Source organism: Musa acuminata, chromosome BXJ2-1 (genome assembly GCF_036884655.1).
Source record: "Musa acuminata AAA Group cultivar baxijiao chromosome BXJ2-1, Cavendish_Baxijiao_AAA, whole genome shotgun sequence".
Taxonomy (NCBI): Eukaryota; Viridiplantae; Streptophyta; class Magnoliopsida; order Zingiberales; family Musaceae; genus Musa; species Musa acuminata.
Window position 1 is genome coordinate 35525981 of NC_088338.1, and position 15462 is coordinate 35541442.

The 15462-nt window shown below is 36.2% G+C and overlaps 1 pseudogene; it reads right to left on the bottom strand.

The window, feature by feature from the left end:
* Positions 1–395: 395 nt before the first annotated feature.
* Positions 396–15131, bottom strand: LOC135599136 (26S proteasome regulatory subunit 4 homolog A-like; annotated as a pseudogene).
* Between the last annotated feature and the right edge of the window lie 331 nt (positions 15132–15462).

Genomic DNA, 15462 nt, shown 5'->3' on the forward strand with positions numbered 1-15462 from the left:
CGTCTGAGTATAATCATCAAACAATAAGGTAAAAGCTTAATTGGTTCAGAAACATTCAATCAGATCTTCGTCATGTGGCAAATCCCAAATATTAAATGTGCAAATATAATAAATTCAAATAATTATAATACAATCCACATAATTGAGGTGAGAGAAAAGAAACATGCAAAAAAAGCAAAAAAGATAATGATAAAAATGATCTTTAAGCTCCGACTTAGGGGCATCAAAGTCACCTGGAAATAGTCTTTGCTTGAAGTGTGAGCAATTGTACCTAAAGACAGAATGAATCTAGTGAATTAAGAGAGACGAAAACTACTGAACAACATAGATCAATAAAGAGAGACCAAAACACTTGTGTAAAGATTTGCCAAATAACCAAAGGGAATAAGGCCGGCAAAAGTAAAGACTAGTGGTCTAAAACTCAATGGAATTAGCACGACCTACAAGTTTCAACAAGAATAAACTGATTTATCTTTTTGATGTCTAAAACTTGCTCAATATCAGACATGATATAGTTTAGACAACAATATCTTGAAGGTTAGTGGTCCACAGTGGCAATAACAAATACCTGAGACCACTTGCTCATGCGGCAATTAAACATTCCGAGAAAAACTGCGAGTGAATTAGTGATCCTTCTTTATGCTTTAGCCAAAACACAAAAGATCAATAGTTCAACTTAGTCAGCATGAATCCTGACCCTTTCTGGAAATGTCATGTGCACCTTAGGCACCCCTTCATGTTATGAGGCAAGCGAATTAATAGCTCACATGTAGTCCCTTAGGCACCCCTTCCTTCTTCTTAAACGTCACCTTCTCCTTGGCCTTCTTGAAGTCTGCATGAGTTAGTTGAGCGTAAGATGATGTAGCTACAAATTACTTTGATATGTAACTGAGGGCACTTTGGGAATGCAAGATAAAGCAAATGGGTATTAGTTTAAACTCTCAATCCAATGCAGGTCAAATTCAACTAGCCGATCCAACCACTAAAGACGTGTAGTCCAACTCAAACTAGTCAAGTGAGAGTGTCTCTTCAAAGAAGACTAGTTAATGTTCCATTTGTTGGGTATGTCCCTACCATATCAGATTTGTCAAACTTAATATACACCAAGCCAAGGAAAATATTCAAGTATTTGACGATCTTATTTGAAAAACCTTTGATTAAAACAAACGTTTGAAAACCATCATAATCCATATCAACAATATTAGTTTTGAATTATTCGTATTTTTTCTTATCAACTATATGATCCAACATGTGCCCAAGAGCAAGAATTTTACTTATAAGCCAAACCATATTCTTTTACGTCGAACTGATCTTATTTAGTTTATATTTTACTTTTTAAGTTGAATTTTTCTTTATTTCATTATGGAGGGCATTAAATGATTCTCTCCCAAATTGTCTCACTTCTCAAGGCTATGAAAGAGAATGGGGAAAAGAAAAACAAAGAACAGAGAATCAGAAATTAAGACGAGATCATGACATTTCCAAGAGCCAAGGCATCACCACATCACTTCTCTATACCAGAGATAAGCTGTCATAAGAAATGGGAACAAAATAGATAAGTAGTATCTTTCCTTTCCATTTTTTATTTTCGGAGGAAGAAGAGGATCTCTATTCTTGCAGCATGACAAACTGTTTCAGCGGTCAACCACTGTTAAGACACATTGGTGGAGGTTTAGAGCCTATGACAAACCTTAATTAGCCTGAGTAAGGACCTATATGGATCTTATGGTTTAATACCAAATGGTGTTGTTTTTGTATTATCTTTTACTGATAATGTGTGAAAAAGGTTGGAATATTGCCCGATAAACTGGTGAGATACCAATGCAACAAGGTGTCAAGACCAGAAGTCGACCGAGCTTCTAAACCTGATTGTAGACCTTTAGACTTGAAAATATGAAGCATAGACTTGAGTGTTCAGAGATCACCAAAAATGTCACCTGAACAAATTTCCAATATGCTTTTGTAAGTAAATCTCCCTCAACATGTAAATAACTTTATTACATCCAGCCCAAAGAATGATCGTTTCCGGTTCTTTATTCTACTTCTTATAACAAGTTTTATCCAAAGCAATGATACACTAATAAAGATTGATGCAAAATTTAGCTTCCTAAAATGGTCATGATCCTCTTGCCCCAAGAAAGAGAAGTAATAAGAACTTGAATCATCAAGGAACCCCCATTCGGGTAAATTAGTGGCTTTATAAAATACATACCAGGAACTATAACTGGGGTCAGAAGAAGTCATCTAGACAATACAGCTTTATAATATGAATCTGAAAAGCAATCTAATGGAGAACGTAGACTAAATACAGCTTACATGAACCATCACATTTAAATTATAAAGAAATGAGTTACCTTTATAGAATAGGAGAGGTAATATGAAAAGTTCTCCTGTCTTTTAGTGGTTAACTTTTTAAGTGATCAATTTCTGAACATTTAATAGGAACATAGGAAAAATTCATAAAATCCCTTGGGTATGGACAATTGGCATTCAAAAGTCAATATCCATTTAAAAAAGCATGTATACATCCCAAACAAAAGGTATATAAGACCACAATAACAATTGCTGATAATATTAGTGTAATAACAAAAGCTTTATCTAACAATGACCTTCTATATAAAAGAATAAAATTTTAGATATAAATATGTGACACACCTTCATCCTACGCTCTCTTAAAGCAAGCAAGCCAGATTCAGTACAGATTGTCTTGATATCAGCTCCAGAGAACTCATCCTTTGTCATGACAAATTCTTCCAGGTTGACATTATTGGCCAGCGTCATTCTAGAGGTATGTATCTAAAGAAATTAACATGAAAATAAGAATTTAGCAAGAACCCACAAAGTGTACAAAAACATGCACCGGTGTTCTATAAGTATCCTATATTTGTTCATGAAACATAACAAACTTGAAAAATACGATGTTTAATGTCTGGCAACGGGAATTCAATCTTCCCATCAATACGACCAGGCCGAAGCAAGGCTGGATCAAGGCTTTCAATTATGTTGGTTGCAAGACCTTAACATCCCCCCTTGAGTCCAAACCATCTAACTGGTTCAGCAATTCCAACATGGTTCTCTGTATTTCACGCTCACCACCAGAATGAGCATCATATCTAAAATTGGTCAGATAGAATAGTCTGATAATTTTAACTATGATTTACATACAAGAGAAAGAAAAAAGTGGGACTTTTATTTCTCATCGACAGACCTTTTGGTGCCAACTGCTTCTATCTCATCAATAAAGACTATCGAAGAAGAAGGTTCATCTGCCACTCTAAACAGTTCTCTAACAAGTTTTGGGCCATCACCCAAATATTTCTGAATCAACTCACTTCCAAAAACATGCAAGAAAGTTGCTTAAGTTGAGTTAGCCACAGCCTGAAATTAAGCATTCATAAATAGTACAAAAATTAAGACTTTGCAATAACCAATGCAGATACCACAGCATTCAGATCACCATGCAACACAAATTGGATGGCAAAAACCTTTTAGGTCGCAAACCCACAAGAGAAAGATAATTCCAATTCTAAAGTGAAACTCAGTTAAGCTATTTTTTTTTTAATTGGCCACCACCATCTAGATTGTAAATTTGTAATAATAGAAGGTCAATTTTTTTTAAAAAAAGACATCCATTGGTAAAGAAGAAGTGCACAAGCAATAAAAACATCCTTTCTCATTTCTCTTCTCTATTTACTCATAATAAATGCTGGTAGATATACTAATCTATATTCTATACAAATGTAACTAAATAGAGATCGAGAGAATAGAGAAGATCGAGGGTAAAGAATGTGTGGGGCAAAGTTGTAAAGTCCATGTTATGGAAATTCACATGCTACACTCTCACCTTGGCAAGTAAAGTTTTCCCAGTTCCAGGCTCCCCATATGGTATAACTCCCTTGGGAAGCCTAATTCCAATATCTTCATACAGCTCAGAATGAGTAAGAGGAATTTCAACAGCTTCTTTAATTTATTGAATTTGTGCATCTAAGCCACCAATATCAGTATAAGATTCCAAAGAAGCTTTTTCAACTTTCATGACAGAAACCATAGGATCCAGTTCATCCTGAAGAAGCCCAACAACATACAAGATCTGCAAAAGACATTTTAATCTAATCACCCATTTATCCACTCAATAACAACATATCCTGATATAATATTTCAGAATTTAACAATTATGTGAACAAAAGCCACCAAGTAAGAAGCATATCATTATGTATCATGTCATGTGAAGATGCATAAAAGGTAAGGATTAGAAACATCTAAAGCACAGGCTAAAATAAAAAGGACAAAGACCAATAATTATTTTACACTTCAGTTGAATAAGATACAGGTACATAATAATTCTGCAAAATCTTCTGGATTGGAAAAATCCAGAGTTAGATGTAGCTTGACCGGTTTCTTCACCCACACCTATAAACAAGTCAAGTTGTATATTGATTCAACCAATAAAAATATTCCAGCCCATTCAGTGTAGGTTACACTGCAGAGGAGACAAAATAAGTGTCAACCAACTGTAAGAAAGCTTTTCAAGAAAACTATATTTCAATCTCTGCAGCTGTCTCTTCAATAAGGATTGGACCGAACACTTGTTTTTACTCCTAGGAGAAGTCCAAAACAAGAGGTAGACAAGCTAAATAAGACATTTCTTCTTTATTTTCAAGAAATGTTTTGAGTCACTTTGAAAATATTCAAATAAGAGAAGAAGGAAAAAACAACAGAAAACTAAAGGAAGAGGTGGAGGTGGAGGTGGAGATGGAGGCAAGACATACAGGAGTGGGCGACCCAAATTTCTTCTCACATTTAGAATTTCTACGATTGTTGAAAGCAAGTACACAACCCATCTATTAAGAAGCTAAAGAGGCCACCATTTGAATAATATCCAATTATTCAAACATATAGATAAAAAAAGAACCCAAACTGTCACTTTATCAAAGACTTTGACTAACTCACAAAATTAAATGACTACTGAAAATAAATGAAACAATCTTAAAGGATTAGAATTCAAATCAAACAGAGTAGATAATATAATTTGTAAAAACAAAATCAATGCTCTAGCTACCCAACATAGGTTTCCTAGATTGAGTGACTCAACACACAAACATTTAGATACATTCAAAAGAAACAAAGTTCCTAAGAAGAAAAGAACATGATGATTCTTAAGCAGGCATATGCAACAAAACTTGGATCTCCTACAGTCCAGCCCATGAATCTAATATATTACCATGTATCCTAGCAAAATGGGGCAAATTTACCTTCTAGACTTCAATTCTTTTATTATATTCTTAACTTTTGGACATTTAAGATACCCCCGGCCATAGAAATTATGTTGGCAAACGTATGATGCCCACAAAGGCTTCATAATGCAAGAAATTCTCTCCCATAAAAATTGACCACAAATCACTCGAACCCCAGATCTTCAGCTAACCAAGTTCGTCGAGCCTAAATACCAGTGATCTATGCAAATGCACAACAAATTCGCACCCTAAACACTAAAAATCTTCACCAATCCGAGATCATGCGACCAAACCATAATCATTAAACCAGCAAAACAGACCTTATTGGGCATAAGAATGGCAAAGTCCAGTTCCAGTTGATCCTTGTCGACAAAAGACGGGATCCTAACGTAGTACTCGAACTTTTTGTCCTTTTTGTTGCTATCGTGCTTCCTATCGCCGAGGCGCCACTAGTTTCCCATGCCTCCGGGGGTTCCCTGGCCCATGGATCCTAGGGTTTCGAGGAGTACCACCATGAGAGCTCGAGATCGAGAGTAAGGCTTGGGGATTTGGCTTTGGAAAAGAGGCGGAAAAAGAGAAGCCGATCTCAGTTTTCATTTGCCTTCAAAGTGACACAAAATTACAAATACACCCCTCTAAATATAGTTATTATCCTTCTAATTTTAAGGTACCCTCCAATCACTATCTATTTAATTCTTAAGATTCTAACTTACATCAACATTCTATATTATATGACAAGAATGCTTAAAAAATTAAATTTTATTTTAAATATATTTAAGTTACATTTAACTCTTAAAATTATAATTTACATCAATCTTATCTGATTGGAATACTTTAAAAATTAGTTTTATTTTAAATATATTTAAGTAATATTATATATGGGATTAGGCATGACTGCAATAGAAGAATAAACTAAAAAAATTATATAAAATATTCAGAAAACAAACAAGTCAATGTGAATGATATAAAAATAGACCAGACATAAAAAGAATTCATCAATCCTAATAGTTGAGGCATTACGACTTATTAGAAATACCGTGGAAGAGATAACACATGATTCCAATTATTAGGGATGCCTTATGAAAAATTTGTATTAAAATAATAAAACACATATGTTATATTAAAATTTAATTATTTTCATTCAAATATAATATAGCCAATTATTTAGAGCAAGACTTAAATTCTTAACTTTAATAATCAGGATGTTTTTTTTTCTCTATTTAATGGTTCACCACATTACTCCATTACGGTAAATAAAACTCATTTGACACTTACTATGTGGAATAATATGATTGCAATCAAAGCTAGATTTTAGAAGGGATTCCATCCAAAATATATAAAATTAATAAATAAATAAATACACAGTTAATCTTACAAGAAACAAGCAAGCAAGTATTCAGAGCATAAATACAATTAGTGTTTCTCATCATGATGAGATGGGCAAAATAGCATTAAATTTTCATACTCCTTTCTGCTTCTGTTAATCACATCACATCTTTAAGAAACAGAATCAGTCAATCTAATCTCTTTATAACATTAGCTTAGCAATCTTTTTGACGAAATTAAGATACTTGTTTTTCAGCCATTAACAATGGACACAGAAGCAGAAAAAAGAATTCTGTAACAATGGACAATGTCAAAATGGGCTATCGAATTACGTAAAACAAATAAAAGAAATAGTTTGTATCGATACTTACCAACAAAGCAGCAGCAGCATCAATGGAGTGATTCAAACATAAAGACCATTCTTGGCTTGTTTGAAATATACAGCTCTATGATCACCATCAATGCAATTTCATAAATTTTGGTCCTTTGTTGCATAACATTAATCAAGTTTTAGTCACTTCGCCATGAATGGTTGTTTAAGAGATATCAGGTGATTTTGTTTATGGGGGTCAAAACACAAATAGAGGATGCAGTATTTAGAAAAGAAAAAAAAGGAAGTCTCAAATAAAAGTAAACCTTGCATTTCTTCGACAATTATCTTTGTGAAAATTAAGTGTTGGTTGCTGAGACAATGGATCTTTTGTTCTACATACTAAGAAAGAAATGGTTCCAGACATGTTCACGTACCTCATCAAGTCTTGGGTAAGGATGCTTAGGAAGCACATCTAACACCTCTTTGTCCACAATGCACTTGCCATGAATTTCTTTATAAAGGTCTATGCATAATCTCACCAAATCTTTCTTTCTGAACGCAAGCTTGATAAGGCAACATCACTCCTCGAAGCCACTTCTAGAAAACCAGAGCTTTGTTCACAATGTACATGCCAAGAAAATTAATGCATTATTGTGGTGCTTATCAGCTTGTGAAATATCTCTCGATAGTACCTATACACTGAGGCTAGCAATTCATACCAATATCTGATTTTTCTATTACAACTAGCATCATGAACCAGTTGACTTCTATTTCCTTGTGATGACCTCAAAGAATTCACAGCAACCTTAAGGAACATTTTCTGATGAAGTAATGTACTTCCTAATCTGACAAGTAAGAACAATTATGTCATCATAATTCATTGAGGTTTAAAGTATTTTTTCCTCTGTAGTTCTAATGGTGAAGCAAACTTCCGTACATAGAAAACCTGGCTGTCAACAAATCATGCATACATAAGAATCATCTGAGAGAAAATGCAGCATAAAAACCTCCAGTTGTCTTCTTCTGTTTTTATCATCCTTCCTGAACAAGATAACATTGAGATACTATTCCTTTTACCTGTGTTGGATGCTGTCCTTGATCATCCCAGCTTTTATAAAACAGAATATTGGCTGTTGAAGCTGCCATCTAGCAACTCCACTTTTGAAATGTTTTAAAACAATTATATCTGTGTAACCTTCAACTGTAGTTATATCTGCAAATCATGCTTTCCACTCGTTAAGTCTTCCTTATACAATTCTGGACACCACAAAATTATCCATAATTAAGATCATACCTTCAGGAGTTTCTCTTCGTGGTTGAAGAAAATTCACGTGCTTCTTTTTTAATCAAAAACTTCTCCTCCTAACCTTTTTATAGCTGGCTCAAAGGAAAGTCTGGTTGATGTTGATGGCACAAACAGAGCTACCATAAGATACCCCTCCAGCATTTTGCTTCTCAATGAATTCTTCTCAATCTTTTCCATCTCAATTGCTATTTCAAATATTCCATTCAAAATATCTGGAACAAACTGTTGAGATTCACTGACATCATCAAGCTAGAACTTGTTGCCACATGAAGCTGAAAACTTCTAAGAATCAAATAAATAGCACTGGCTGCCACTCATGGGTAAATCTAAAAATGGCCTCCTTCAGGGTGTCTTGTCAAAGATGATGGTTTGCATAGTAGATTGGTGGAGACAGGATGTGCTCTGAGAAAGAGCAAGTTCTCAACACTGCTAGTTGAATGAGAAAAGATAGATGCTTGATGGCATCTCGTTGAGCGGTCGCTTGAAGTCAGCAAATCCTTCTGCATTACAAGACCTGATGGAGTGAACAAAGCCATTGCAGATTAAGAGGCAACTAAAACAACGCAAAATCATTTCTTCAGACAAATTTGAGGAGTATAAGAAAAATTAAGTTACAAAAAGAATGTATTATACAAAAACTATATCATAATAGAAATCAGAAGTTAATTAAAGGGGAAGAACAGAACAAACACAGATTAACTACAAGCACAGAACTAATGTGAGAACTAATTAACATGAAACCAACATCCTAAACAGTGTTAATTTGCCATTCATTTTGATAGTTAGAGGAGAAAGAAAAAGAATTGGTGGTAACATGAACAACAATATACTTGGAGACCATGTAAAGATCAGTTACCTCTACCGTGTAAAGATCTTTAGAGACCATGTTGAGCCAATTTTCTCTGCTCCAGACATCACTCTTCATTAGCAACCAACACTCAGCAAAATTATACTTATTCTGATAAGGGAGAGATTGAAAACCTATCATTGGCAAACACCAACGATAGTAGAACAGTTTGTTTATTTATATCCCCGGGACATTTTTCAAGTTTATCACATAAACCCAGTTACACTCCTTTGGAATTCTTATAGTATAGAACGGAAATGAGATAGTACACTTAATTATAACTTGGTTTCATAGAATGCATAGCCTCAGTTTTGCCTTAGCTTAAAGAAACTCATCAATTTATCTGCCATAAGCAATATGAATGAAGAAATTATAGTGCGAGTCTGCTTTATGCATCTTATTAGTGCACTTATAAGGATATTATGGATGAATGAGTTCTTCATCCACCCTTCTGGTCTTAAAGTTCCTAAATATTATGTCGATCTATATTTAAATGAATTTTGCAACTGTTGAATACCACCAAAATTAGAAACTGAGAGTCTTGATGATGAGATGCATCAGTCAATGGTCAGTCCAAACCACTGGAAAAATGATCCTTAACAAAGAGCATTTTTAGATTTCACTGATTCATATTGCTACAGATAATTCAAATAAGCTTTCCATTTTCCCATGGTCTCATTTTTCACATCAATATTATAGGACTTCACCACCATTAATCTTTTTCATTAAACTATAAGTCAATGTTCAGCACTCGAATGATAATACTTAATTAATTGGTAAGTTCAGCCAGAGAAATAAAGCATATGTTTGGTTCCCTTATCCATTAGCATGGGCAATATTATATCGAGAAATAATTTGGCAATGTTCATTGAGTTAATGTTGTTAAGGCTGACTACGAGACATGATGTCCAATAGAAAAAATGGGGACACGGTGGATGTATTAGTATAATGTAACAATCATGAATTAGGTGCCAAAATTGAATAATCATGAATAAAAGCCTAAACTGAAAATGATACTTGTTAAACTACAGTAAATGCCAAGATAATGTAAGACAATGTAGGTTATAGTTCAGAGTAAAGGCAAGCATAAACATTTAAAAACAGCTAACTTGGTAGATGAATATGCCTGCCAAAGACATACCTGCACTCGAGGCAAAAGTGATTGTGATAGGACTGCAGACAGCATACTTAAAACCCCAAAAATAAACAATTAAAACATATGATCAAAGCAAAGTAGGATAATTCATCTCTTATAAATGTACTTATAAGGAGATGAACAATTGAGAGTTCCTCTATGACCCATTGAAACACAAGATGGCACTGATTGAGAAAGGATAAAATATGAAAGCAGTTCTTAACTCGCTAGTGTTAGATCATTGGCTAAAAGCCTAAAATTGGATACTGCTGTCAAGTAACTCTTGTCGGAAAGACAAAATGCATAAGAAAATCTTATTATTTCTTGAGCTAATCTAAATGTAAAGAAGTACTGAGAGGTAAACAAGTATGAAACAATGGTGTATGCAAGTCATCTATTTGGCACTCTGGTTGCTGAATAGATGTTACCAGTAAAATTTTGCACGATTTTTGTTTAAAAAGAAGCTGATTTTATTGCTCGTGGAATCAGAGGACAGATTTTGACTGTGTATCCAACTTCGCAATAAAAAGAAAAAAAATACCCATTTTCCTTGTAGCTGAAGAAGTTATCGCAGATGTTGCTGGTCTACTCTTGTTGCATCAGGTACAGCAACTCAGCGAAGGAGGCCTCATCGTTCCCGTAGAAGGTATCGGGCATACTCAGGAGCTCGTGAATCCTCATGGCAGTGGGGTCGGAGGCATCGTCGACGATCGCCGCCGCGAGAGAAGGAGGAGGAGGAAGAGGATCTTGAAGCCCTAGGATGTGATGGGAGCTCGAGCACTCCGGTTCCTCCGGTAACTTAGTTCCGCTATTTCTCAGGGCCAGGATCTCTGGTTCCAGCAGGGACCTCACGATGGTCCAAAGCGCCCCCTGGTCGTCCCACGCCTGGTCGACGGCAACCTCCTCCGGGGGCTTGATTTTCGGCGTTTTATTGATGCCGGGACCGGCGCCGTCGCCGTACTTAGGGAGGCGGCGGATAATGCGGACCACCTCTTTCCGGTCCTGAGGCCAGGTGAGGAGGTCGGGGACGGCGCCGGGAGGTGCATCATGTGGAGCGAAGGAGATGGCGGCGACGTCGGTGGCGGTGAGGGTGGAGAGCTCATAGGCCTTCTTGAGGAAGCAGGCCCTCCTCTTCTTGAACGCGGTGCGCCGTGCCCTAGGGTCGGCGATGAACCTCACCGGCCGCTTCATCTTCGCCCGAAGAGAGACAGAGAGAGAGGAGGGCACGACGGAGGATTGACCAAGGACGGCGAAGCCAAACACGAAGAGAGGGAGAGAGATCGAAGGAGGAAGAGAAGAGAGAGCGAGAGCGGGAGTGGGATGGGGGTGGAGACTGAGGATATATGTATATATAGGCCGCGTTAAGTTCAACTGGAATCGGATCTTCTAGTGAAGCGGGTCCGAAGCATGTGCGATGCGACATCCACTCGAAACGGATCCGAAACATGTGCGATTCACGTGCTGAGTAGTCGTACGGGAGAGAAAAAAGGTTGCGGTGTGCTTATTCATTACAAACACAATAAAATGCTGTCTTCAGTATTTAGCGAAAAAATGATCTCTATAATGATTTAATAATTAGCATAAAATGTTTTCAGAATTCTCACCAATAATATATATATACATATATATATATATATGTATATAATTTTTAAAGCAAAGGAGTAGAAGATAATCTCTCTCTCTCTAAACATCAAGGGCAACTTATTTTGATATCAATTATCCTGTGAAAGAGCTGAGCAAGCCATGAAGTTGTTCTTCCTCCTCACAATAGATAGGTTTTTATTATTTGAAATATTATTATATCATTTTAATGTATGATTTAGAAATTATGTCAGATTTTAATGAGATTTAGAACATTACATTTGATTTATACATCATAACATTACAAGTATGTTGTACATATTAACATCCATTAGATAATAATTGTTATTCACTATGTTCACAATATACCATATAGCTTGTGTTTGAGATCAGATCTTAGAAGTTCAGAACTTTTATGTTGTTCTCTATTGTTTAAGTTTTTTTAATGACATCTTTTATGAAACTGCTAACCAAATTATTCACTTCCTTTTGTGCTTCAGTTTTCTTTCAAAAAAAAAAAAGAGATTTGCCATAAAGACTTCACGAAGAAAGTGTTTTATAATCTCTCTCTACAAAAGAATTGAGCACTCTATAAAGTTAAATGGACTAACAAAATTTTGCTGCTCAAGAGATCAAATAACCAGGAAAACACAAAACAGAGAGAAGACCAGTACTGGGTGGAGTGCACCATCAAATAAAGTAGTGTCCACCTCATCCCTACTTAGAGAGAAACATAGATTCAAGTCAGCCCAATTGCCTCCAACATTCTTCTGCTGCTACATGGTGGAGTTTGGTGTCAAAATGAGGTGGCTTGAGTTCAAGAATTGGCAGGGATTTCATGGAGCAAATGACTCAACAATGTGATGTCAGGAGGCACAACCAGACCAAACAATGGTGTTCATGCTGATGTGTCTCGTATGAGGGTGTAATTAGAGAACAACTGCATCAGGTTGTGAAGAGCTTCAGGATAAAATTTCCTAGCAAACAAGTAGCAAAGTCTCTTCATTCCATTCCACAAACAAGGTTTCACAGTCACCACTTTCTGCAAAATAAATAAATAAATACATGATTGATATAAACAAAAAAGAATCAATACTACTGTTGAGGTTGGTCTTTGATTATAAAACACTGGAAGAACAGTTAAATAGCAGATTTGGTGTACTCAAGTTTGAGTGATTAGTTTCTCTTCCGGATTGTGTTGTATAATTGTTAGCTGAAAACAGATAGCAGCAAAGATTTTGTGATGATAAATACAAGTCAAACATGGAAAGAAAATGAAATTCTTGTAGTATTAGTTATGATTCGGCATGAACTAACCAGATTGTTACAGTCGATGGCATTAAACAATTATTTAATAGCTTCAACAGTACCAGTATTCGGAACACTGCATAGTCGATCACTTTGAATAATTATTCGATATTCCAACGTAGTAGACATGCTTGCCATGATTTTAACCCTTTGTTGTTATTATTTTTAAGCATTACTTAACCTTTTAGTATGCAGAATTTGCATAATAGGTAAGAGATAGTAAAGGACCAAATAATACTATCTAAACAAAAATGAAAATAGATGCTTTCGGTGCTTTGGTGTTCAATCCTCCAACTAGTGAACATGTTGAGAAAATATTTGACTTCTTTCGACGGATGACATTATTTTCTTATAAGTCATTCGGACTTGTAATTGAGTAATTCTATTTCATCCATCCGCATATTTTTTTAATTTACTTCTCTGAAAGCTCAGATAGTAGGTCATCAATCCCTCCGCATTTGTTCTGTGTCTCACGCATGTCTCGTGCTACTCTGTATAATTGCATAGTGTCTTAAAGTTTTTGGTTGACAAAGCCATATAGAACAAGCATTTTCTTGCAAAGTCCTACCACTTACCACTATCTATGATAAAAATGCAAGAATTTTATATGGATAACCACAACATGTTCCAATTTCCTATTATATGCTTCATTCAACCTAAGCACATGAATACACTGAAGTAACTCAGAGGAAAAGAAAAACTATAGAACTTGGCGGTCAGCTTGCAAAGATTAAGTTACTTTTGCCTAATCTGATGTGCTTTCGGTGATTGTGACAACACTAACGAAAGTAAATCAGGAATAGGTGAACCAGAAAAAGGAAAGAATCAGTATATACTGTCAACAAAACCCATATCAGTCAACAAGAATTTAGAGGCATATGGACATCCTAAAGTATGAATTTTTGAAAGAGAGAATGCTTACTGAAATATTCTTCGGGAGCTCAAAAGTGACATCTTGTGCTCAATATGCTTTTGGATGCCACTTTCCTTCAGACCAATCAACACGCATCACGGACCAATTGGCACTTCCAATAGGATCCACTATCTGTAGGATGTCGAAATGTCCTGTCTAGTTAGTGATACTATTAAATTCCCAGATAAGCCATTACTCAGGAAAGCCAAAATGCAAAATGATCTAATGTACTTACACTCGAAAGAGTTGGAAGATAGTGTTCATCAGCATAGCAGTTGTGACTATCAAAACCTGACTGAGGTCAAGAAATGGGCAAAAATAGCAATCGGTATTGCTGGTTGATCAATCTGAGGGAGCAACCATTGAGTGATTCAACACATAAACTTTTAGATACATTCAAAAGAAACAAAGTGCCTAAAAAGAAAAAAACTTGATGATTATTAAGCAGACATTATGCATCAGAACTTGGATCTCCTACGGTCCAACCCATGAATCTAACATATTACTATGTATCCTAGCAAAATGGGGCTCCATTTACCTTATAGACTTCAATTATTTTGTTATCTTCTTAACTTTTGGAGATTTAAGGTACCCCCGGCAATAGAAATTATATGGGCAAACGTATGATGCCTACAAATGCTTCACAATGCTCACTCATAAAAATTGACCACAAAACACTCGAACCCTAAATCTTCAGTTAACCAAGTTCGTCGAGCCTAAATACCAGTGATGTATGTAAATACACAAAATATTTTAAGTTATTTTTATCAGAATACTAGCAAATTAGGTATATCAAGAAAACCACAACCAATTCGCACCCTAAACACTAAAAATCTTCACCAATCCGAGATCATGCGACCAAAACCATAATCATTAAACCAGCAAAACTGACCTTGTTGTGCATAAAAATAGCATAGTCCAATACCAGTTGATCCTTGTCGACAAAAGATAGGATCGTAACGTAGTACTTCATTCTGATCGACGATGAAATGATGACATGGTTCTCATCGATGAGCTCGTCCAGGTTTCTGACACTTATCGGTGACTCCTGAAGATCATCGAACTTGGAGCGATCCTCCTCGTTCTTCTCCTCGTAGGGACAAAGGCGCTCCTGGTTGGCGGCGAACGCCACCTCCATGAGGAGGTAGTCTTTGACGAGCTCGACCTTGAGGATGTGGAGGCGGCACTTAGAGAGCAAGGTGATGGTGGGGAGCCAGGCAACAACCTCAGAACCCTTCTGCCTGCATTACTTCCGTTTGACTTGGGACGGCGATGCTGCTAACTCAATCTTTTTATCCTTCTTGTCGCCATCGTGCTTCTGATCGCCGGGGTGCCCCTAGTTCCCCATGCCTCCGGGGGTTCCTTGGCCAATGGAACCTAGGGTTTTGTGGAGTACCACCGAGAGAGCTCGAGATCGAAAGTAAGCATAGGAGGTTTGGCTTCGAAAGAGAGACGATAAAAGGAGAAGCCGATCTCAATTCTTATTTGCCTTCACAGTG